Source organism: Trachurus japonicus, chromosome 13 (genome assembly GCF_045865225.1).
Source record: "Trachurus japonicus isolate A0001 chromosome 13, Traja_1.0".
In the NCBI taxonomy this organism is placed as follows: Eukaryota; Metazoa; Chordata; class Actinopteri; order Carangiformes; family Carangidae; genus Trachurus; species Trachurus japonicus.
Window position 1 is genome coordinate 43,803,392 of NC_140919.1, and position 26,370 is coordinate 43,829,761.

At 44.2% G+C, this 26,370-nt stretch overlaps 2 long non-coding RNA genes across 2 annotated transcripts; both read left to right on the plus strand.

Annotated features, from left to right (window-relative positions):
• The first annotated feature begins 5,871 nt into the window (after window positions 1-5,871).
• Window positions 5,872-10,740, plus strand: LOC146976695 (uncharacterized). Its single transcript, XR_015037391.1, has 5 exons — window positions 5,872-5,938; window positions 7,181-7,235; window positions 7,640-7,724; window positions 7,987-8,079; window positions 10,669-10,740. It is a non-coding gene; the product is annotated as an uncharacterized LOC146976695 (long non-coding RNA).
• Window positions 10,741-12,399: 1,659 nt separating this feature from the next.
• Window positions 12,400-15,433, plus strand: LOC146976696 (uncharacterized). The gene is made up of 4 exons (XR_015037392.1): window positions 12,400-12,518; window positions 14,017-14,057; window positions 14,858-15,013; window positions 15,281-15,433. It is a non-coding gene; the product is annotated as an uncharacterized LOC146976696 (long non-coding RNA).
• The last annotated feature ends 10,937 nt before the right edge of the window (window positions 15,434-26,370 follow it).

Here is a 26,370-nt window from a genome sequence, read left to right on the forward strand (position 1 = left end):
TTTCCCAGAGTACAAGCTATGTGCTTCCTCTATCTTCGCAGCAGCAAGCACAGAAGAAAAAAAAACAACAACACGACTATACAGCCGCCGATATATTACACTTAATACCTCACGTAAATGCACATTCACACTCAACTAAATGTGAAACTAAACCTGGTAGAACATTAACATTCATCCTATACATTTGCCTTGCAACAATACATTTCAACATTTATACTGAACCGATTAGCACGAGTTAGCAATAGCACCAATGTTAATAAAATCCAGCCTATTTTTTAGGCCTTTTCTCGAAAATTGCATATCCATAATAAAATGAGTATATCTCTGCAACCACAAGGTCTATTTGAATACTTTTGGTGTCATAGTAAAGGGAAAAAAATGAGGAATTGCTGAAATGTGTAAATTTCAGTATATCTGTTACTGGTGAAGAGTAAATGAAGATGACACACAGAAAAAAATTAATAAAATTAATATTCGCCTAAAAAAAAAATCATATTTTTGATGAGTGCCCTTTAGAATAATGCTGATGAACCTCAAACTCTCTATAAAATCATTGTACAACATGTGAACATTGTCTCTGCAGTGGTTGATTCTGATTAATTGAAGCAGGACAAAATGATTGAGATTTTACTACAAAATATCCAGGCGAACTTTCCAAAATGTCCATTTTTGGCACAGCTTGGAACCACCTGCTACTATAAACTATTGTTTAATCTTTATTTTCACACAATTTGGATAAACTAACTGAAAATAAATCTACTGGAACCGATTGGAAATAACTAACATAAGTGGATTCAGTCTCTCTGCGTACTGCTGCACTCTCAGAGCAGCTTCTGGGTGGGTTTGGCTTTCAGCCTCTATCTCTGCAGCGCAGTGGTCGATTCGAGTGAGGGGCGGCTCATTTTAACCAATAGAGAGAGAGGAATGACGCTAGACCCAGGTCGATGTGATTGGCCGCACTGGCAGCCATGTGACAGCCATGAACCAGTCAGATCAGCAGATCCACGTGCAGGCCAACGTGGGGTTGTGTGCGCTCCGTCAGGCTCCGTGCAGGCTTCCGTACAGGGTCCTAGCGCCGTCGGGTTTCGGCCCGGCTAGTTCAGATGTACACACTAGGCAGAGTTCAACTGGAAATATTGTGGATTTACCCATAACACAACCTTTTCACGGCAAAACAGCAAAGGTAAGAGCAAATGTACGACCATGTTTTGGCCACGCAGTGTCTGTTTTTGCTCGACTTTGCTGGTTGTTGTCTTCTCCCTCTGCCGTGCTGCTGCTAGCTGCTGCTGCTAGCTGCTGTTGCTGGGGGACGCCCCGATGTTCACGTTCAGATGAGAGGTCGCTGATGTGTTTTGCATAATGTACAGTAGTATACGAGCCAGAAATGTGGCGACTGGGTCCACACAGAGGTGCTTTATGAAGTTTGATGTCTAGTTGTTTGTTTGAGTAGTGTTTGGGCTGTGTTTGGGTCATATAAACATGGTTTTTACACGTTGTAGCCCAGCTTCTGCTGTTTAATTTGACGTATAATATGACCATATTCTTTCATAATCAGTGCAGTGGGGGCTTTGTTATTGTTATGCATGTCTTCAAGTCCCCCATATGGGGGACTCTGGATTACAGGAGGTTCTGAGACTTGTAAACTTCGGATGTAAACACATGAAAAAATAACAACAGTGAGTTCACAAAGCACGAGCTTACCTATTTCCAAAAGAATAATTATTTAGACACTTCTGATACCGGTCCCAGGTGTAGAATAATACTTTTCTGTCTCTTTTTCCCAGAGTACAAGCTATGTGCTTCCTCTATCTTCGCAGCAGCAAGCACAGAAGAAAAAAAACAACAACAAAACCAAAACAAAGCTGCATGATACGGGCGCCACCTATGGGCCATTATGTAAAGCACCTGGCAACTGCTGCAAAGTGGATAAAAGAACAGACAAAACAGGACTCCACCTCGGCTATTTGTGCCTGATAATTCAATGAAACAGGGAACTCAACACTTTATATTACTCGTGACTTTTTCTATAACATATCACTATACTTTATGTCATATTAATCATCTGTTTAAGAGGAATACACCAAAAAACCACAATTTTTGAGGTGGGTTACACAGACATACACTCTAAATAGCTTAGAATGAGCATATGGTGTGTGTGTGTGTGTGTGTGTGTGTGAGTGTGAGAGAGAGAGAGAGAGACTGAGGTTTAAAACAGCCCACCTCAGTGTAGTCGTCCAGTTTGAGCTCCACCTGCTGACGTGGATTTTTGTTTTTCCAGGGGAAGAAGGCGGAGCTGAAGTCCTTCATCATCGACCTGAGCAAAGAGTTCTCCATCCTGTCTCAGTTCACCAGCTTCGTCGCCATCGAGGAACGGGTTTGTGAAGTCGTCTGCCTTTTTTTCCACATTCGACTCCCCGTATTCACCTCTGGCAGCTGTCCGTTACGGCCACCTTCACCCCTGTCACTCTCAAGTTTCACTGACATCCCCAAGCTGATCGCAGAGGAAGACGTCGACTTCCTCCCCTACGTGGGCTGGACCTCGGAGGAAGAATCAGAGGAAGAATCAGAGGAAGAAGACGACGACATATCAGACAGCATGTTCGATGATGTTAAGATGGTACAGGCAAAGTGTGTGGTGTATTCACACTGACATTTCATTCATTGAGCTGGAGCTGCGCGCTATGGCGCGCTATGGCACAGAGCTCAGGTGTGGGACACTCAGGCCACACTCGGATCTAAACGCGCTGACCAGAGGGATCACACAGCCCCGGTCCCAGAGCTGAGCAGCCCGGTAGGCTACTGGAGAGGGAGGAGAGGAGAGGAGAGGAGCGCACTGGACGAGAGAGATGCGGCGTGCGTAACGGCGCTTAAATTACTTTGATCGCATGATCAACAAAGCTATTTAACCATCTGAACACAACTACTGGGCTCATCATTCATCACATGTAACAGCTTGGCCTGATGGTTTTATATCGCAAAGCAGCAGAGGACAACGATATCGCTGCTTTCCTGTGCGCACTGCGCAGCTCTCAATTTAAAGGGCAAGATGGCGTGGTTTGGCCTTTAACTCGTTAATTATTCCATTAGTCCAGTTTCTCCGCGAGCCGGTGCAGGTGTCGCAACGCATCACCTGACGGCGATTTTTACAAATGTATTGACTGATCGATAACATGTTAGAAGCTATAGACTATAACAAAAACAAAAAATGCATCAAATTTTTGGGTATGCCAGCTTCCTCTGTGGGTGGCACTGGCACACTCGTGGCTACGCCATCTCAGCTGCCTACAGCTGTTGCTGTTACTGTTTTTAACAAAGACAAAAACAGCGCTTGATTACTGAAAGGCAAAGCCCGTGTGGCGCTGGCAGCGGCCACAAATAAGGACGCACTCACACGGGCCAGTTGTTCCGTGCTGAAGCCCGAATGCCCCCTCCCCTGTCCCCCGCTGGCCCGCACTCACACCACCTCCAACCCAAGCTGCTCAAGCACTGTTGCCTCTGTTGATATATAGAGGGATTAATTGTTTGCCAACACGGTGGATGTGCGCTTTAACCAGACTGCAGAAAGAACGGAGCCTTTAAACACCAGCGGTGATGAGGCGCTGACATCAAGGTGGTTGTGTCCACACACCCGTACTGGTTTATGTGACTTAAGGTGACATTTCGGCGCAGGAGGGATTGGAGCCTGGATGCGAGCCAAATTTCTTTCAACCATGCACGGAAAAGGGGAATGATAGGAAAGGTTTTTCTAATTTATTGAGAAACGATGCCCACATCAGCAATGCATGACAATAAACATGTGGTTCATTTGTCCCCTCAAGTTACATAAACCAACACAGCGTGGACACACACAACTCCGCTGACGCCGGTGATGTGTAGAAAAAGTGTTTCCATTACACTTTTGCGATACAAGTTTGTATCGATACGTCTCAAAAACTAAAAACTTTTTTTGCGATATTTGAGAGTTTTTTAGAAATGTAGGTGTTTCCATTACCAGTTTTTAATTTCGATATTTAGGTTTTGCGCATTTCAAGGGGTAATGGAAACGCACCTAGTGACAGTTAACTCATCACTAAACTTGAACCATCCTCCCTCACTCACGTCGTGACGACAGGACAAAGCCTTTTGGACATAGGCTACCTACCTTATATTGTAGCCGATATGCTGTGTTTTCCTCTCTGTATGCCTCTCGTTTCAGTTTTTGCCCCGGTCAATCATCTGGTGCGCATCTGCTGTTTATCAGGCGCTTGCTCACTCGCTCACTGCTCTGCAAAATAAAAAGGAAAAAGCACGCCGCGGTCCGGCGGAGAATTGGTAAAGAATTAAGGAGTGCTGGAGTAAACAATGTGTCTTATTTAATGACCAGTGAGATGACAAGTCTTCGTGGTTGCTGCTCTGTGCAGTGTCCGGTCTTGTCATAAATCACTGACAAATCAACCTGATTAAATCTCAGCAACAATCACACTCTCAAGCCCTTTCCCTCTGCCATCGTGTAAAACTTCACTTCCCTGCCTGCCACTTCTTTCTGTAATTTTGATTAGCATACACATTTGTTTTTACCAATTTCAATTGTCTCAACAGTTAACCAGAGTAGCCTGATATCATTCTCAAGTCAGCTGCCAATCTGCAGGGACAGCGCGTGTCATAAGTGCGAGGACAAAAATGTAGCCTACACAGCGTCTGCTATCTATGTAACCATGGTGAGCTCCAGAGACCGAGTCTCCCTCCTTCACTCATCCGCACACCAGCGCCTTGTGCCCGGGCAGCAGGCCGGCCAGCCCCCCCTCTAGTTCTGGAGCTTTTTTTTCTTTTTTTTTTTTGCTTTGACAACGGCTTACCGGTCCCGTCACTTCTACCTTTTTCCAGCCAGATAACGTCCAATAGAGGGAAAAAAATAGGACTTAACATTTTATTGGTGTCGGCTGTAACCGTTATGTTAGGATAACTAACGTTAAGTTAAACTAACGTTAACGCCAAATACAGTTATAAATAAGCTGGCACCTGTGCTGGTAGCCTATTATTTCGACCACGTTGTACCTCGCCACTCACTGGAAACCTTTAACTTTTACAAAATAAACGAAATAGGCCTAACTTTTCTTTTTTTTTGGCAATATATCCTAAGTAACTTACCTGAAACGCACTCCGTCGACGTCTCTGGACCAAACTGACAGGAGGTCCCGCCGTCTGTGGGCAGGTCTGCGGCCGACTTAAAGCCGACGCACCAGAGACGTTTGATGAGCTGGCACAAATGAGTATCAAATTTGAAGATATTCGCCCATGGGCCGATGCTTGACAGATGTTATAAATTATAGGGCCGACGTCGGCCAGACGTACGTGTGCTATCTGGGTACCATTAGTCCTGTCGTAACATTGGTGATACTTTGAATCGTCATGCGAAATATTAACAAACGGATGTGGCAGAAGGAAGGGATTACACGAAATGACCAGTGATGTTGCTAACTTTAGCCCCGTTTAGCTGCATCGAATACGTGACTTATGACGCATTACATTAAGTCAAAAGGATGCAGGAATATTTTTGCTAAATCAAAAGTTGCGTTTATACCGACAATTAACTTGTTGATATTTATTATTTTTTAAACGTTATCTCGTGTAAAAAAACAAGGATGGTGTTATTTTAAATGAGGTCGCGGCTGCAAGACGCTCAGACAGCGGCTGTTACCCACACAGCAGGAGACTCCGACTCGGATCCGCATTCAAGTCACCAAACCCGCGTGACTGTCACATTCGTTTGGCCGCCGCCTAGAGGATCAGCCCCGCCTCCAGGCAGAGCCGTTATTCTACCGTCAAACAGCGGATCCCGGACGGACCCGTGTCGGACGTGTGGACACGGACGCGCCTTTACTGTAACGGTCGTCCACACCGAGCCGAGACTAGAGGAGTCATCTTTCTTTGCTGGGACACGGTTGTGCTGAAGCCTCTAGTAAGTTTATTGATTTATTGATGTAGACATTCACAGTAAACATTGGCCTTTGTGTTTTTAATCGTCATGTATATTAATGCTTGTAATGACGTTGTTTGATATTAGCACTGTTAGAACTTTTGTAGTTTTGTGCAACAGGCTAGGTTAGCTTCTAGCTGAGATGTGATGATGCACGTCTGTAGCTATTTTGTTTTAAAATGGGATAGCAATTTCGGGAGAATATGTTGTGGTTGTGTGACTAAAAAAACACACATTGTTGTTTGGTAACGTTATGGTTATCTGTTTTAATGTATCGCAGCTGTTATGCTGTGTAACGTTAGCCTATGCTAGCGGTAACTTAAGTAACTTAGCTGCTATTTCTCCGACCTCGACCTCCCATTTCCTCGATTTAAGTAGGCTATGCCCGGTGTTCCGACACCCAGTAAGTACGAGTCGCCCTCTTCATACACATTACGGTGTTTTTTTTTTTTTTAAATAATTATTTTCATTTCTTTAAAACTAACTAGCCGTTAGCGGCTAGTTAGCCAGCTAGTTAGCCGCTAACGGCTAGTTAGCCGCTCGGCTTTTATTAAAAAAATAAAAAACACCGTAATGTTTATGAAGAGGGCAACCAACTCCAACGGTACGGAGTTTAGAATGACTTTTTTAAGCCTCTCTTTGCTCCTCATGTCTTAATTCTCCGTGACTTTTCGCTAGCCGAGCGGCTAACGGCGCTGTTGTACATATCAGCACGGGTGTGATTCGGTCGTAGGCACGAGGCCGCACACCCGTGCTGATATACAGTACAACAGCACTCCCTCTGCCTTTATTCATCCCACGACGGGGAAATTCACAAGTTACAGCAGCAGTACAAACACACTCACACATGCCATGCACACTGGCAATATTAATGTTTAAGCTTGTCAGTGCTTTATGATGATTAATATATGCTGAGAAACAAGATTGTAAATCAAGCAGGAAAGACCAATAATTTGTGTTTAATGAATCAAATATAATCAGATATTGTTTTGGTCATAAATAGGCTATGTTTAATTCGCTGGGGAGGAGGGGCGGGCACACAGCTTTTCTTTTTTTTTTTTTTTTAACTTTTTTTTTTAAATAATGAGGGCTGTCATTTTTGCTAAGCTTAAGTCAACTAAAGTTAGCTATTTTGTGTCTTCTATGTCCTGCCTTGAGTTTATGTTGTCTACACACCCACATACTTGACTTTTTTTCAACATTTTTTCTATTTTTACTGTGTAGATAATCCTCCAGCTAGGCCAATATTTGACATGTCTCTGGGTGCTGCTGTGTAGTGGTGAGTATTAGCCTACTATTCAATTGCTTTTGTTGGTTTTAGGGATGCACATTTTGAATTTTTTTTCTGACTGATGATAACCAACGCTTGTTAACCGATATGATTACAATGCTCTCGGGGGCGATCACTTTTTCTCTTTTGCGCAGCTCTGTTGTAACAGGTGATGCAGATCGATGCCCTGTAGGCTACATTTGTTGTCTGACCTTCTTTTATGATGTTATTCCTTTTTTAATATTGTGAGTAAAGATAATTACTGCAAGTCCTATTGCCTTTAAGATTCTAATGTTCATTTTTTTTGTTGAAACTATTTTGGAGAGATATGTCTAATAATCAGTCTTCATTACAACACAAAATAATATGGCACCACAAACTAAACCAATTTCCATTTGTCTTTCTTTCTCTAGTGAATGTGGCAGTGTAAAGGGTGTTCAGTTGCTGTGCAATATTTGACATGTCTCAGGGTGCTGTGTCAAAGGCTCTGCAGTAGTGGTGAGTATTACTAAATCATTTGTTGTTTTCTGAGTTTATTGTTTTTTTTCATTTATGTATATTATTTTTAAACAATTACTCAGTAATGAAAAAGAAATAGGGGGCATCATTGCACCAATGGATGAAGTAAATATATTCTCTGGGTTGGGGGTGTAACAACTGATTGTCTTAAAGACAAAAATGCCTTTTACCAGGACAAATGAGAATTTTCACAGACATGAACTCAAACAACACAACTTGTGCCTCTGCTTTTCTGCCGTAGGATGACGACGTGGATCTGGGAAGAGAATGCGTCCTAAAGACCCTCTGCGTTTACCTGAATGAGGACCCGGAGAATCTATTGAGAGAGTATGTGGTAAGTAGCTATTACTTAGGTTTAGTATGTTGAGATGTTATCTTTCGTATTTTATATAAACTTTAAAACATCTACTCATTGTAATTACTTTACAGTCAGCTAAGTTGTAGGATAATATGGTAGTGATCTTAATATCAAAGTGTGTGTTTATTTTTCATTAAAGGGATAGTTCGGGTCTTTTGATATCTATCTACTTGTTTTAGCACAGAGCTAAAGGGAGAGCTTTATGAACCTGATGTGATGCTGAACCTCATCAGATGGAGTTCCATAGACTGTAGGAAAGAGGTTAGAGCAGAGAAGAGTGATCGTTGCAGCGCAGTCCATGGTGAAAGATCAGACCAACAAATATACAGACAGACAGCGTGCATCACCTCCAAGGATGGTGCTGCTGGAAAAAAAAAAAAGAACAGCACTCCTCTGCAGCCAGCTGACGTGTAGCTCACCTGCAGCTGTCAGAGGATCCTCGCTCTTTCTTTAGCCTGGCGTTTGGATGCACTTTGTTCAACATTTGAAGATCTAACCACCATCTGACCACCGGTCAGCTGAGCCAGCTAACAGAGTGGACGTGGCTGGTGTGTAGGCTCGCTATTTTATAACGGCAAGAAAAAATAATCGTCCTGATAGTGTGTGTACATTTGTCGGGCTGATCTTCCATCACAGACTGCGCTGCATTACTGATCATCACCCGGTCACCCTGTCTGTCACAGCTGCAGCTGTGGTCTAACTTCAGCTTGTTGCTTCCCTGTCCCTCCTCTCTGTGTCTGCCCGTTCTAACTCCATCTGATGAGGTTCAGCATCACATCAGGTTCATAAAGGTCTCCCCTTGGCTCTGTGCTAAAACAAGGGATGGCTTCATCACTTGTGTCATAATCAGATATGTTTACGTGAACTATCCGAGCAATAAACTCCATGAAACAGCTGATGGAAATGCGCACAGCCGTCTACAGGCGGCAGCGCGCAGTGATACGGAGGGAGAGAAAATAGCAGCAAGCGATTGTGAGGTCAGACTTTTTTGTGGACAACGGTTTTGTGATGCAAATGTATCACTCTTTTGAACGCATATTGTTTTGAGAAGTAAAACGCTTTATTTTTGTGACCCCAGCCAACTAACCGGACTACATTCGTCAGCACCGCAAACTCTCAAAGTGTGAGAGAGAGAATTAAACATAGCCTATTTATTATCAGTTACTATGACCAAAACAATATTTGATTCGTTAAACATAAATTGGTCTTCCCTGTAGGATTTGTTTTATTTACAATCTTATTTCTCAGCATATAGGCCTATTAATTATCATGACAACATAAAGCACTGACGAATAAGCCTAAACATTGATACAGGACTCTGTAACACAACTCATCACACATTCATGCTCTCCCTGTGTGATCATCTAGGAAGCAGACAGTCTGAGGTTGAAGTTTAGGTGACACTGTGACGGGTCTCTGTACGTCTTGACCACATGTCAGCTGGTCAGCTGTAGTGGTTACACCCCGCCTTTCCGAAGCCCCGCCTTTCCGACAATAGACTTCCATTCATCGTAATAGCGGGGTTTTCTATTTTTTCTAAAGACCCCGCTATTCCGAAAAGGCTATTGGGGGAAACCCCCAGTGCGCAGTGCGCATTGATCCTTTTTTCCTTTTTGGGGTCAAACGGATCATGTGCATAATTAACTGCAAAACAAGCAAATACTTCATATTAATGACATATAACATTCATTATGCTTCTAGCCTGTCTAGCCTCTACCTGGTCTTTTTTACTAAACTTAACCAACTCCTTTCTTCATTGCCTAAACCCAACCAAAGCATCTCCCTCAGTCAGCTGTCAGTGCGAGCGGCGGCTGCAGCAGCCTCGCGCCCGTGTGAGCTCAAGCCGGGTTCAGCCGCGCTCGAGCGGAGCAGGGGGGGAGAAAAAGATAAAAAGTGTATTTCTATTACTGTGTGGAGATCTCCAACAACGGAGTCGGGGAGAAAGCAAGTGGGACAGATCTGCCCAGTCCCTGAGCAGCGCACGTTTCACAGACAAGCCACAAAGCAGAATGTAAACAACGTCACGCGGTTCAGCACCTTGGACAGCTGCGGGGGGGAGGAGGGGGTGTCGGAGTAGCGGTGTTTCGAAGTGGGGCTATTTCGGAACAGCGGGGTGTCGAAGTGGAGGGGTGTCGGAATGGAGAGCTGTCCCCAGCTGTAGTAGAGGAGAACTCAGCTGTTTTCAGCTCCGCCGCACGTAGCGTTTTTTTTTTGTTTTTTTTAGGAGCTCCGGTATATTGCGGCTTTATGCGGGAGGACACGTGATAAACTACAGCTGATCCAATGTATTTATCTGAGCTTGGTCACCGTGAGAGGCACCGGTCGCTTTTAGCTGCGTTCATATGCTACACCTGACGCTGTGCAGCACACCTGACGCAGGACAGGGCATTTTGACAGGTCTGCGCTCACATCAGCTGTGTTTATTTACCCTCACCCTGTCACATAAGCGATCAGCTGTTTTTTTTTTTTGTTTTTTTTTTAACGTTTGATGTCTTTTTTTCTTTTTGCTCGAAATTAAACATGGTATGACCTTGACTCCCTATATATCTGTCTGTTTGATTACAGGTGCTGTAAGAAAAAATATAGTGACAGGTCAGCCACAGATGACGAGGTGACCAAACACGCCATCCACCTTGCGGCAGATTGTGCAGAGAGGAGATGTGTCCCGCCTCCATCCACGCGAGAACTCCAGTAGCATGTACTTTAAAAGAATAAACAATATTTGTATTGAACTTCTTGTCGTTCACCAGTTATTCATTTTCTGATATTTTAGCTTCACATTTCATTGAAGTTGTAGCCTCATTTTGTACAGTAAGTTGATGTCTTGACTTGAACCTTTTCTGTATATTGACAATAGTGTTGGGTTAAAAATGCATGGCAATGCAGATTTAAGCTTGGTGTAGAAGTCTAGGCTAGGCATAGTTATAGTTTTAGTTTAAGCTATTTTATGGAGATTTTGAAAATGATGAACGGGTCCAAAACGGACCCGGGCCAGAGGTTTTTTTTGCGTCCGTTGCGGATCCGCGGCGGATTTGCGGGTCCCGAACGGACCCGGGCCAGAGGTATTTTATAAGTCCGTTGCGGGTCCCAAACGGATCCGGGCCAGAGGGTTATTATGAGTCCGTTGCGGATCCGCGGCGGATTTGCGGGCCCCGAACGGACCCGCTGCGGAGGTATGATTTAAATCGCGGATGCGGACCGGATGCAGCGCGGATCCAGGACGGGTCCGCGATCCGCCTTCGTAGCGGATCCGTCACGGAGTGCAAGTGGACTCCGATACGGGTCCGTTTCGCGGGTCTGTTCCGGAAGCCGCGCTACATCCGCGGCGGGTCCGCGGCGGACTCCTTTTGCTATGTGGGTAGCTGGTAGTATTGGTAGCTGATAGCACGTGGTAGCTGCCGCATCGGCTGTTAGCTGGTAGCATTGGTAAGTTAGCTGATAGCACGTGGTAGCTGCCGCATCGGCTGTTAGCTGGTAGCATTGGTAAGTTAGCTGATAGCACGTGGTAGCTGCCGCATCGGCTGTTAGCTGGTAGCATTGGTAAGTTAGCTGATAGCACGTGGTAGCTGCCGCATCGGCTGTTAGCTGATAGCACGTGGTAGCTGCCGCATCGGCTGTTAGCTGATAGCACGTGGTAGCTGCCGCATCGGCTGTTAGCTGGTAGCATTGGTAAGTTAGCTGATAGCACGTGGTAGCTGCCGCATCGGCTGTTAGCTGGTAACACTAGCTGTTGCAGCAGCTGTTAGCTGGTAACACGTGGTAGCTGTTGTAGCAGCTGTTAGCTGGTAGCACTTGGTAGCAAACATGTTTCATGGGTTTTTAATTTGCTCAGAATATGCTCCAAATTGAAGAAAGAGATCTCCGCACACGTAGATCTATGCAATCTCACTTTATTAAAAGCTATGCTTTCGGTCTCAGCATTGCTCTGATGAAGGTCGTCTGAGACCGAAAGCTTAGCTTTTAATAAAGTGAGATTGCATAGATCTAGCAAAGAACCAGCCGGGTTAGGCGGGAGTTTAACATATTTGCAGGGATTATGGTAAAACCAAAGTCAAATCAGATGTGGCAAACACTGCATGTCTCCAAAACATATCAGGCAGGTTTCCAGGATGCCCAGTAGCCTATTAATTTCAATGAAACAATTGCTGATGAGACCCAGTGCCAAAAACGAAAAAAAAAGATTGATCACGGACTTCATGATCGATTACCATGGCAACGAAACCAATTTTTTGGGGTCAGCCCTAGTAGTCATAAATGAATGGTTGAATCTCCTCCTCCTCCCCTCTCCACCTTTTGCAGGGTAGCAGTGGAAGGACCTTTACATGTGTTGCGCAGAGCATGGTTGGGAGAGCAAAAAGGAGGAGACTGGATCCCAAAGCTGACGCCATATCACATATTAGTAATGGGACTGGTAGGTAGGGTTGCCACCCGTCCCTTAAAATACGGAATTGTTCCGTATTTTGAAATAAAATAGTGCGTCCCGTATTGAATCAATACGGGACAGGCTTTGTCCCGTATTTCCGAGTTGTCATGAATGCAGCATCACTTCGCACGTGTTCTGTAAGCATTTGTCAACTACAACAAAGCAGAGATCTCTCTGTAGGACACTTTCTATCCATCGCTCTTTCACCGTTATTGACGCTCTCTCTCTCTCTCTCACACACACACATACACACACACACACACACACACACACAGAGAGAGCGAAGGGCGCATGCATGACATCAGTGCGCGGTAAAAGCGAACTCATACGGTCCAAACGCGGACCCCCCGCGCCCCCCTCCCTCGTCGGACAATCGGACCACCCGCCACAGTCTCCTTGCTTTATGTATCCATAGATGTAAACACGTCCTCGTGTTGTCTTTTGTTGTTGTTGTTTTTTTTTTAATCCACTGCTGCTCTCTGCACCCGGACGCAGCACAGCAGCAGATCGTAAGTGAGGGTGATGTCCTGCACCCCCGGCTTAAAAAAAAAATCCTAGAGGAAACACTGCTCTGCTCCATGACTATACTAAATAATTGTGCCTATTCAAAATCACTGTGTTAATATTTCAGTGTGCACTCATCTGTCTATTTTCCAGGTTAAAGCAAACTGATGTGGCATAGTTTTCCCCTCCAAAACAAAAGATTATTTAGAGCGGTTCCCAACCTTGGGTCCGGGCCCCCCTCAGGGGGGCGTCAGAGATGTCAGGGGGTCCACAGAGCTTTGTCTGTTCTGACGTTGTGAGGTTATCAAAATTAGATTTGTGCATATTGATATTTTAAAATTCCAATAACACATCCAATTGGATAATCAAAATCATCAAAATCAATAGGAACAAAAACCTACATACAACCTACCTGCTTATAGGGACGTGATAACAATTATGACACAATAAAGGAAAATTGACATAAAGACAAAATAAGGATGGCACAAAATAGAATAAAAAGGCTTGTCTTTGACAAAAGCAGGGGGGGGGCTTTGAGGAAAAAAGGTTGGGAACCACTGATTTAGAGGAATGTACACCAGAAAGAGTATCTGAAGAATTTAAATAAGAGAAGTGTTCAGAGGTGTTTTTTTTGTAAATGACTAATCGTCAACCAAAAATGAATCGTTAGATTAGTCAAAAAATAGGCATTAATATGTATGACTATTATATTTAAGTGGGATATTGCAACTTTATGTTTTGGATCAAACAAGTAGGCTAGCCCATCGGCCTTAGCTACGTCAAGCGATAACCTCAATAAGGTGCACTGTACCTGCCCCCATTCCAGTTTAAAATATGTGTTAATATAAGAAATTGAACATGTACAAAATACATAGGCCTAGATGAAAAGTGTGGCGTTTTGACCCGTGTCACCCCCCCCCCCCCGGTCGACATTTGGTCGAGTGTCCCTTATTTTCAAAACTCAAAGGTGGCAACCCTACTGGTAGGTTGGACAGCCTTCAGCCTGTATTTATAAATGCTGAAAAAGGTGAGCAATCTAACATTTCACAAAAGTTTGTGCAAGCTAATTGTGACAGTTGAGGTTCCTGTCACTATGCCTCCAATTGATCATGTGCCCTGGCTACTTGGCCAAGGGGATGTCCCTTTGGGTGACTGGCAAGCGCGCATGACTCTGGTGCATGCGCATGACTCAATCCCCGCCCGGGCCCTCTTCACCTTGCCACATTCTGGCGTTGTTGGCAGGATCCATGTAGTACTAGTGGTGGGTCCATGGATTCCTAATGTGTGGCAGCCTGCGCGGAAGCACGAGGACGTGCTTGTGAAAAGAGGGGGAGAGATGTGACAGTTGAGGTTCCTGTCACTATGCCTCCAATTGATCATGTGCCCTGGCTACTTGGCCAAGGGGATGTCCCTTTGGGTGACTGGCAAGCGCGCATGACTCTTACCCGGGAGGTGTGGGTTCAATCCCCGCCCGGGCCCTCTTCACCTTGCCACATAATGTAGGCTGCTACATTTGTGCAATGTTTTCTCAGATGTGCACAGTTAAGCAGTTTGTGCAAAGTCCTTAAAGGGCAATAATAATAATAATAATAATAATAATGTTCACTAGCTGCCGGTCTGTTGTTCAGCAGCCATTATGTGTTGTTACCTGTTAAAGTTGGAGAAGTTGAAGTTCCTGAGGGTGGGGTTCTGGTTGTTAAAGATCACTGCCTAACTGATACAGAAGGGGTGGTGGGCATGAACATCATCAAGCCCCTGCACTGTCTTTCTGGTAGTCGGGGCCAACAGCAGGCATGGGCTATGGCCTTTAAAATCTGTTCCACACAGGCACAGTTTGTGGCTCCAGGTGGCACCATTGGGCATGTGCGCACCATCAATCCCCGTTCTGTGAGAGTTCCAGCTCAGAGTGAGGTGCTGCTGTGGGGCCGGACCAAGGCGGGACCAGGTGGAAAGGACTATCAGTGCCTCGTGAAACCTGAGGAGGTGGTGGACTTTTCGTAGCTTGATCAACAGTTCAAAGAGGGAGAGTTCTAATTAAAATCAAAAATCCAAGTGACTCCCCAATGTATCTTTATGGACATCAGAAACTAGCTAAGACATGTGAGGTTGATCCGGTCGATATCACACCAGAGCACAGTGTGAGTATGGTCCGGGTCAGCACCAATGCTGTCGATGTAAGCCTGGAGAAAAGTAAACAACATACTGAAAATAGTCCATTGCCTGATGTAACTGAACTCTGTTTATCTGCAGAGGAGAGAGAGACCCTGCTGCACAAACGTCAAGCGCCGTCCAGCATGTTATTCCCACTGGTGATGCTCCGCTACAGAACGCTACAGGTATCAGGAAGTGAAGACCCTGCTTCAAGGTATGTCAGACTCTAAAATCATCACACCCAGTGCTAGTCCTTGGGCTGCCTCCATCATATCAGTGCGCAAAAAAGATGGAACACCAAAATTCTGTGTGGATTATTGTAAGCTCAATGCAGTAACTCACAAAGATGCTTACCCACTCCCTTGACGTCATGAGACACTGACAGGTCTGTAGCTACATCTTGACCACATATCAGCTGTTCAGCTGCAGCAGAGGAAACTCCGCTGTTCTCAGCTTCCCCGCGACGAGCGCTTTTTTTTTTTTTTTAAACACGCCCCCCCCTCCCCTCCCCTCCCAGAGCGGAGCAAGCAACAAGCCTGATGCTGCCTGCAGAAACCGAATGCGGAGTAAAATCTCATATTCACAGTCACAACTTCCACAATAAAACCAAAGATTACCTGTTCAACATAAACTCAGCACCGCTGCTGCAGCAGCCTGACCGGTCTCTCTGCACCGCGGCGCCGCGGAGCAACAGGCCCCGACTCTTACTGCTTCCCTTCCCCAGACACAGGACCCTGTCCTGGGTCACCCAGCGCCAAGAGTCTCCCTGTAGCATGAGGCTGTGCTCGGCGCTAGCCTACTAATAGCGGCGGCGCCAGTCCCGATGCCGCCACTGTGCACCAGCTGCCGGTAATGAGGCGGTGCCAGTTGCCGTCGTCGCCGTCCCCGGCAACAGGACCGCGGCGACCGCTGGTACGGGCAGCGCCGCCATTAGCAACTATTAGCACAGCCTCATGCTACAGGGAGACTCCTCGCGCTGAGTGACCGGCCACAGTGCATGGATGTATTATATTAACAGTGTCGGCGGCTTGTTAGATGATTGTGCTCCAGTGTAATCAGTACGCCTGAAACTCATCCACCTTCCATCCTCATCACCACAGTGGCCACACCTTTTGTGGAGATGCTGGACACAGTGAAGGGTCCTTGGTGATGGCAAGCAAGTGTGTCCTTCCGACACCGTGGCCACACCTTTTGTGGAGATGCTGGACACAGTGAAGGGTCCTTGGTGATGGCAAGCAAGTCTGTCCTTCCGACACCGTGGCCACACCTTTTGTGGAGATGCTGGACACAGTGAAGGGTCCTTGGTGATGGCAAGCAAGTCTGTCCTTCCGACACCGTTTATCGGGAATGTCTGAAATCATGACATCATCCCCAGCATTGATCGAGCACACACGCACAGACTTTCTCTTACGAGACCCGTAGGACTTCTGTTGTTTTGTCTGTGTGCTTGTTACACGCGCCCATGCCTCTGTTGCGCGTTCCGACCTCCTCTCCCACTGTGTGGATGCACACCTGAGCGATGTTCCCACTCAGTGGAGGGGAGGGAGTACTTAAGGGGTGAAGAGAGGCCCTACATCCTCTTCTTTACTTTGCACTGTGGTGTTTGTTATATATTCTACCTTTTGCTCTGTTTAAAAAAAGCTTGGTTTGTGTTGTTTAAAACTGAAATCTGTGTTTGGCGTCCCTAATTTATGTTACTGGCCTCCTTGCGTTTGAGCCTTTGTTTCTTTTGTTTTGAGGCCGTAACAGCGCTGTCAATGTTGCTAAGAACCTACAAATACAGAGTAAATTTAAAATTTAAAATTCTCTCACATTATACATCCAATGTCTGTTGTATTGAAAAGGCACTGACCTTGTTGTTCAGTGCCTTCATTTCCTTCACTATGTTGTCAATGTCCTCCTCGGGATCTCCAACCTCAAATGTTTCACCCATGGGACAGGCATTCATTACCTCTGGCAAGTGAGGATGCCGGTGAAACATTAGGAAGTACGGGGTAGCTATGTCTTGTGGAAGCCTGGGTTCAAATAAGTTCAGCATTACATGGCCACCAGAAAAAAAAAATTGATGACAAAATAAGAGGAAAACCCACCTGCAAAGCAGTGTTTATCCCATACACAATTACAGGAAGGTGGATGTCCCAGTCGTCATGGCTGTCATTGTATTCAAAACATTAAAAGGGCTTTGAGGAAGTATGTCAATCAAACCAACGAAATGCAATTTGTATGTAATATTTAAGCAATATCACACGAGAGGGAGTGCTGTTGTACTGTATATCAGCACGGCTGTGATTCGGTCGCAGATAATCACACCGTGCTGATATACAGTACAACAACACGACCTCGAGTGTGATATTGCTTTTATACAACAGTGCTACGAGCGCATTTTAGAACAGTAATAAACTACAAGAGATTATGATTTATTTCTTTATTCAATCATTTATTTAGCTCCGCCAACAGAAATAGTTCTGCAACTGGAAGGGAGACGAGGCTGTTGGCAGGCAACACATAAACATTAAACTAGCTACAAGCTTCTCCACCGAGCTGCTTCCAGTGCTGGTTCGGACCCGGAGCCCGTGTCTGATTAGCACCGGAGCAACAGAACCAGCGTGAAGACATACAGAGATGTTATCGATACCGTATTACATTTGTTTATCTATATTTTATATTATTTAACTATACAAACACAGTTGAAGCTAAGTAGCTGAGCTACGTGGCTAACAGCTAGCGCTAATATCAAAACACATCGCTGTCAAAACGTAGTTGCCCCCGCAGCGATTTTTCCTCCAGCCGGGTTTAGTAGAGATTTATCTCCAATTAGACGGACCAGGTCAGGTCCAGGTTTTAATGTTCAGGTCCGTTTCTAACTGTAGCAGCAGCAGCAGAGAGATGGAGCAGCTCCATAGGGCAGCTCCTGTATGGGGAGCCTGGCTCTGATTGTCCAGCTGAACAGCGGAGTGATTATGTCTGTAAAAAGTCCCAGTGCTGTTATACTGTATATCAGCACTCATGGAACGTCTCTTGTCCAATCAAATTGCTCGGTTGGGACCGGTCGGAACTAACTGTTGTATAATACATTACTATAGTATCTTTGTGTTAACTCTGAATCTATTTTGGGTTGTAAGTCAGTTGTCAGTATGGGGACAGCTTTATCCTTTGTATATGTGTGCTTTACTGGCTGTTGAACTGACCCCAGAACACTGACAACAAACGTGATACCTCAGTTCACTGTGCTCTGCCCAATTCAAACCATCCTAAACACTACAGACAAGCTGCAAGTTTCAACTGAGTTCCTAATTTTCTTAAAAATGTTAAGATAAGAAATCATGAACCATTAATCAAATAATGTTGAACATCCAAGCAATACCAAAAATAACTTGATCTTCAAAATAATTCTGTTCAATTAATACCATCATACAGTATTATTCACAAGCGTAGTGGTGCCTGGAGAAGTGGGTATACTATTAACCCCCCTTTTATTTAATAAGCGACCCATCCAGCAAAGGATAAACACCCTGTTATAAACAGTACCATGTACCGGTAGTCCTCCTAATTAAGCAACCACAGCAGAACCTCAGAATGCTGCTTCATAAATCACTATTAAAAAACAAACACACTCCTGTGGGGCACTGCAGGCATCAGAGGGCAGTTTGATGAGCCTCATAACACTATTTGTGCACATTCGGTCATGTACTTAAAAGCATGCACATGAGACACTTAAAGTCTGTTTAGACCATGAAAATTATAAAAGAAAAATTAAATAAAATTATCATCATACACCGTATACCTGCGTATACTGGCACTACACCACTGTTCACAAGTCCATTGCAGTATTCTAGTAAGAACTACAGTACCTTTCTTTGGATAATAGAGAATATGTACAGAGTGCGTATTCATAGGATTGAGCATGCTGTTGTGCATAAAGTATACAGAGATAAGTGACAGTTTTCTAATGTACAGAATATAGAAATAAAACATGAATATTCACAGTTACCCGGTAAGTTTCAAACAGAGAATTTTAGGTTAGTTGACAGTTTCAACAGGTGTGGCCAGTCTTAGTTGAAAGCCCACTCACCACGTCAAGGTGCAGGCCATGAGTGGGAAAAGGGGTGGTGGGGCACTATAGCCAGCGTCCAGCCACAGGGGGGGTGTGTGTGGGGCACTATAGCCAGCGTCCAGCCACAAGGGGGGGGGGGGTGTGGGGCACTATAGCCAGCGTCCAGCCACAAGGGGGGGGGGGCACTATAGCCAGCGTCCAGCCACAAGGGGGGGGGTGTGGGGCACTATAGCCAGCGTCCAGCCACAAGGGGGGGGGGGGGGGCTTCCAGGCTCAGGTGTGTGGATTGTAACACAGCGTGTTGACACGTAGGCCCTGCTCATCCGAGCACTCTCTGAGGAAATCCTCCATGTCCTCCATCCTCTCAAACGCAAAGACAAAGGGGTCCTTTGCGTCAGGGTCCTCCTCTTGTAGTGCCTTCAAGGCCTCCTGCTGGTCGCCTTCAGCCAATCCAAGGAAGGTTGGCTCCGTCACCTCTCCTCTGAACAGCAGCTGGTTGCTGCGGAGCCACAGCACAGCCAGGCGGAGGTCGCTGACCATTTTGGGCTCCTCCTTCAACAAACACAAAATACCTTAGATTGGGATTACCCTATTACATTAGTTGATGGTATGCCGTTATCATATATGAATAAGCAAAACAGACAGGCAAGTCAATACATCCAACTAGGGCTGGGCGATATGGCAAGGATCAAAAAGAAGAAAAGGTGTTTGCGCAATCTCTTTGTAATCTCTGGTGGACAGTGTGCGAGCCAGTTTGGGAGGATGACATGAGTTCACTTTACTTAACTTCACTTGAGTTTTATATATATATTATATATATATATATATATATATATATATATTATATATATATATACATATATATATATATATATATATATATATATATATATCATATTAAATATGAAAGGAAGCTCAGTCACATGTCTGTGTTCTGAAATGGGCCTGTGTGTTTCTATTCTATAGTACACGCTCTACATCTCATTCATACAGCTGTGTGTTTGTTGACAACAGAGCAGTGTGTGTAGCGAGAAGCATGAGAGCATTTGGAGAGTTGATTATAAATGAGAAAGGACACGTTAGCGTGCAGTGTTAAATAGGGGTGTGACGAGATCTCGTCCCACGAGATCTCGCGAGATTAAACTCAACGATATTTCTCGTCGCGTTAAAAATCTGTCCCGCGAGATTTTTTTTTTTTTATGTTAAAAAATGTAAAGCAGGGTTTGCACTACCAGTTACCATTACTTTGCAACCCTTTCCACTGCACAGTTATAACTCTACTCGACTTGGTTTAGGTGCTTTTCAGTCACAGCTGAGTTCTTCATTCCTCCTCAGTAAAAACGAAACTTATTAACCAGCGCATCCAGCGCTAATTAACGACTCTGTGGCGGCCGCGACGCTCTCTCTCTCTCTCTCTCTCTCTGGCGCACGCACACACACTCACTTACACACTCACACACACACACACATACACACGGACAGGTCGCGCTGTGACGGTAATAAACATATGCGCTAGACCGTCCGACGTGGGAGGGAGGGAGGGGGGCGGGGGGATCCGAGTATCCGAGTAGTGAAATGGCACTGGGGGGGAGGGGGGGTTGTTGCCACTACTTAAAAAAAATCCTAGAGGAAACACTGCACATAATATTGTTTGCACTTGAAAAAAAGAAATAAATATTTAATTTTATTTAATTTATATTAGCTTTTATAAATTTTAGTTTTAGTTTCAATTTGTGGAAGAAGAAATGTATTTAAAGCTCATGCTTACATCATGCATGGAAATAGTTACAATAAAACATTTCAAAATGCAAGTGCAACTCGGTTAAATAAAAGTCTGTTGGTCCAGTCATATTTTGTAGCTTTCTTAAAATCTCGTCTCGTCTCGATCTCGTGAACCCAATCTCGTGTCTCGTCTCGTCTCGTGAGATGAGTGTATCGTCACACCCCTAGTGTTAAACTTATCGGCTGTAATCACCTCAGACGTTGTTGTAGCCAATCAGTAAGGGCTGAGGCAGAGAGATGCTGCATCAGAGCGCCTTTTAAATCAATTAATTTTATCGGTTATCGGTGAAAAAAACGGCCGATGCACTGGTTCAAACCTAAAGTGCAGAATTCCTCCCGGGTGAGGCAGACATCTCCGTCCCTGATAATCAGTGTTGTGCTAGTTACTGAAAAATAGTAACTAGTTACAGTTACTAGTTACTTCATTAAAAAAGTAACTCAGTTAGTAACTCAGTTACTTCAACCAAAAAGTAATGCGTTACTGAGAAAGTAACTTTTTCGTTATTTTAAAACGTTTTTTTTCCCCCAATGCTCCCATTAAATAAAGGTTGATTGAATTCCCCTCTAACCTCATTTCAGTTCTGTACTGATGCTGAGGAAAAAACGTTTTTTATCTTTAAAATTTTACCATCATCATCATGCTGCATGATGTCAGCATGTAGCCTACAGTAGCATGACAGAACTGCAAACATATTGAGGATACTACTTTGACCGAGTTACGTTCAAGAACCTGATTTAATGACGGAAAGTACTAAATTCACTCCAGCTGCATTTTTTTTATCGATCGATCAGCTGTGTTTACCCAGAGTGATCAGCTGTGTTTACCGTTTCAGGCGTCCGTCTGTCGGACTCCAACCGCTGCTGCTCGGGTGGAGTGGCTGCTTGTGTCTCGCTGTGACTCTCGAGCTGTGTCCCGGTTCAGGGGCTGCAGCCTGAACTGACACACAGCTTCGGTCTCGGATGCTGCGTTAGCAAAGTTACCTTAGCTCGCCGTCATGCCGTGCTCTGTCCAGTCCTCTTCATGGAGCGTGTTTGATTACGTGTGGGACGCTAGAGGGCGGCCACCAAGCGCTTTGTTTTTCACAGTGTTGCATTGTGCTCTGTTTTTCTTTCAATTCAATGAAACTTTATTGATCGCTAAAATGTAATGGGAAGTGTGTGCCGCTGTAAAACCTCACCCAAAGGAACGGAGTAACGCAGCGTCTGGTAACGGTAACGGAGTTACTGATTTAAAAAAACAACGCATTACGTTATTAGTTACTGAAAAAAGTAACGGCGTTACTAATAACGCGTTACTACCCAACACTGCTGATAATGAACTCGCCCGCAGGTCGAGTCGTGTCCAGGACGTATTTCAGCTGAAATGCAATTTAGTATTATTGCATGACTTATTCAAACACTTGTGTGCCCCCTCTCATTCTAACCACAATGACTTGGCTTTATCCAAACATTAATATGATTATGATTAGATGGACATGTCACTTGCTTAATATCGGCCAATATTATCGGCCATGCCGATAATTGGTCCATCCCTAGCGTTGACTCCGCGTGCACTGACTTTTGCGGTTTCACAGTTCAGTTAAGCGTACGGTGTCACATGTAGGCAGAGTATCAGACGGAAGTGTGACCGGCTGCTGTTGCGCTTTTTACTTCCATGTGATAGAGGAATAGGACCATAGCTTATTATCGAAATCGATCAAAAGTTTATCGCGATCCCGTATCAAGATCGTTTTATCGCCCAGCCCAGTGGCGAAAGTACCATTAATGCAAGTAATGCCGTTGCATTAGGGCCCGTGGCTGAAAAAGGCCCGTGGTGAACTCTGGTAAAAATGTAATTTAAGAAGAATAAAGTTACCAATTGGTGGTACTGTGTTAAATCATCTTGGCTTTTACATTATTACTATAATTCATTGATGTTATTCTGAACACAAAATACTAGATGAAAAACTGAGGATAGCTGTCATGTGTGTTGGCCATGCCTTCAGTGGGTTGCTGTGGGTGTGTCTGCGGGGGAGCCTAAAAAGAGGTTCCAGGCTTCCAGCCAGCAGGGCCTTTGCCTCCTCTGTCCAGAAGGCAAAGCGTTGTCCATGCCTTCAAAAAAAAAAGTACGGTACCTTCAGCATAGTGTAATCATGAAGTGGATCAATGTTTTCCTGCTTAAAAGCTATCCTACCCTTCAATGGAGAATCTCTCCATGAGCTGCACACACCACCATTTGCGGATGGATGGAACGTCACTCGGTAATACACATGCTGGTGAAGTGCAATGCAACTTTTGTGTTGTTACCCTAATTTACATGAATTACAACTTACTTCCAAGAAGTGAAATGGAGCACCAGTGCAGATGCAGAGTGCGTGCTGTGAAATAGAGAAAAAGGTAATGATTGCAGTAACTGTAGACAAACAGAAAAAATTAGTGGAAATTGCTTTTACCATGAGCATGAGGACACCACAGTGGGTGCCAGTGGTTTGTTGAGGGAAGCCCTGGAAAATACAACACTGAATGTCATACTTTAAATCAGTGTGTTAGGAATACAATATGATACATTGTTTGTCTGTGGTGGACCATAAATGTGACTGACTAAGTGATCTGATGACAAGTATATTATTATGACACTGTCAATGTTAACACTTTACAGCATTTACGTCAAAGTCCATGCCCGTTTTTTCTGTCCAAGGCCCCTGGCTAATGTGATGTGCAATTTGTCTGAAAATCAAGTAAAAGCACAAAGTTAGATCTCTGTTAAATCAACATAACCAACGGCACATACATCCCTATTCCTAGGCCACTGTAACTGGGTTTATATTGAAACCTGTGGCCATAGAACAAGTCTAAACCATATTTCCTCAATTAATAGCCAGTATTCAGTTAATAGGCGGGTGTCATGTAATGGCCGGGTACGATGAAGATGGGGAAGACTACACAAACAAATGAAAGACAGCCCCAAATACAGGCCGGTTCAAAATAAGAAGGCCCCGTCACCTGGAACAAACTGATGAGGATATAATCATAAACTCTTTTAACTTCTGTGGACTGTCTGTGAAGACTGCAGGAGTGAAGTTGATTTCATCCTCTGCTTCAGAGCTTCAAAGAGGGACAGCCTTGCACTGTCAGAACCTGGGTCTACTGTGTGTGCAACAGAGACAGAGACCCAGGTCCAACAGCGCATGAAGATGAGCTATGGAAAAATAAAAGCCCCCCTCAAATAAAAGTCTGCCTCCAATAAAGGGCAGTTGTGTAAATGAAGGCCCGGACTACTATTTGAGGAAACGGTTAAGACGATACATTGAAACCTGTAGCCATAGAACAAGGCTACTCATGAGTCTAAACAATTCCAAAACATTGCATGGGCCACAGAACAGGGCCAACTTTGTCTTGTTTATGGACCTAAATATGGTTCTGAACGTCTCATCTCCAAAACCACCAGGGAGAAGAGAGTCCAATAGAATGATCTCCCTCTCTGCTACCAACAACACCTGCAACAAAAACATTTCTATGTGACTGCAGTGTCAACACATCAGGCGTATAACTTTGTTATAGCAGAAATGGCAGAAATTCAATGTTTCTGAATGTATAATTGTTTCACTCAACACATAGCAAGTAGTGATCCACTTCATGTTGTTGCCTGCTCCATGCTGGGAACAAAATGGCGTCCTTTGACCTCAAGTTGTCCTGGTGTTATTGGAATATAAACACATGTATGTAGGGGATAATGTGTAGTTGGTCGTTGTTATGGAGAAATTAACCCCGACTGGTTGTATGGTTTCACACAACCCGAAGGTGTTTATTTCTCCATAACAACGACCAACTACACATTATCCCGCTTATTGCACGGATTACGAGTAAAATAATTAATTTGAAACATAATGTTGATCAAAATACAACGTTCATCGATTTTTAATTGCATCATTTAATGAATCTGCATGTCCGGTCACACAGCGATGGACCAATCAGAGAGCATCATTCAATAGAGCCGCGTAACAATTATAACTAACTGTTTGTTTACAAGTATACAAAAAGTATGAGCGTTGCACAAGAACTCACCGGTAGGCTAACCAGGGGGTCCACATTTGCGTTTTTCCATGTGGGAACTACAAATATGTCCACAATGTGAACATCTTTTCCCTGTTCAAAGCAATATTGATCATTACTTATATGCAAATAAACCCACACAGAACCCAACCTAAAAAATTTAACTGTATGGGACTACAACAAATTACATGTCTCTGCGCAGCCTCCCACACAATCTTCAGGCAAGCACTTCCAATCTACAATGAATCAAATTAAACAATTGATTAGTTACAAGAGCAACCCAACTCATTTCAGCTTCATTTATTTATATGTATATACACACACACACACAAAAGTCACGGTTCGGTACCTAACTCGGTTCGGTACAACAGACACTACTGAGTGTAAAACTAAAATCTGTCTTGTGTTATAAAAGCGCTAACGTGTTTGATGCGTTTCTAGCGACGCAGTGCGCATCCGTGAAACACCGCCGACGGACCTTGTCAGGTCATACATATATTAACTTAATTTATATATATTTCAACTCAGATTTGACATGGAGGAGGAGGAGGAGGATATGACCATTTTATTTAAGTAAAGTTACATTACGTTAAAGGTGTTTATTTGAGCGTTGAAAGGGACTGAGTGCAGGTGGTGTTACTATATTAAGACAGACACTAACAGACACTGCACAAAAATGTATGGGCAGGTCAACTTTTACAGTCAGAAAACTGGTTAAAAAACTCCCAGAAACATTGAAAATAATTGTAAACACTTTAGACCCTTTAAGAGAATGGTTTGTTCGAACATCCTATAGGCCTTTCGCCTTGGTATCACTGGGGTATGAATAATTTTGGACATGGTGATTTTTGTTCAACGTTCAAATAAACACCTTTAACAATGTAACTTCACTTAAATAAATTGGTCATGGCTCCAGACTTTCTCACATGCCCTATTCATGTCAAATCTGAGTTGAAATACTAATGTGACTGACAAATATGTGTGTGTGTATATACACACACGTGACAAGTGAGTGAAGGTACAGCAAAATAAACTGACTCACATTGGAATCCATGCACTGGTTCAAACCTAAAGTGCAGAATTCCTCCCGGGTGAGGCAGACATCTCCGTCCCTGATAATTAACTCGCCCGCAGGTCGAGTCGTGTCCAGGACGTATTTCAGCTGAAATGCAATTTAGTATTATTGCATGACTTATTCAAACACTTGTGTGCCCCCTCTCATTCTAACCACAATGACTTGGCTTTATCCAAACATTAAAGCAGATATCAGTGGAATGTTTTTGTTAATATAAGTCCTAAATAGTCCTATTTTCCGTCAGCA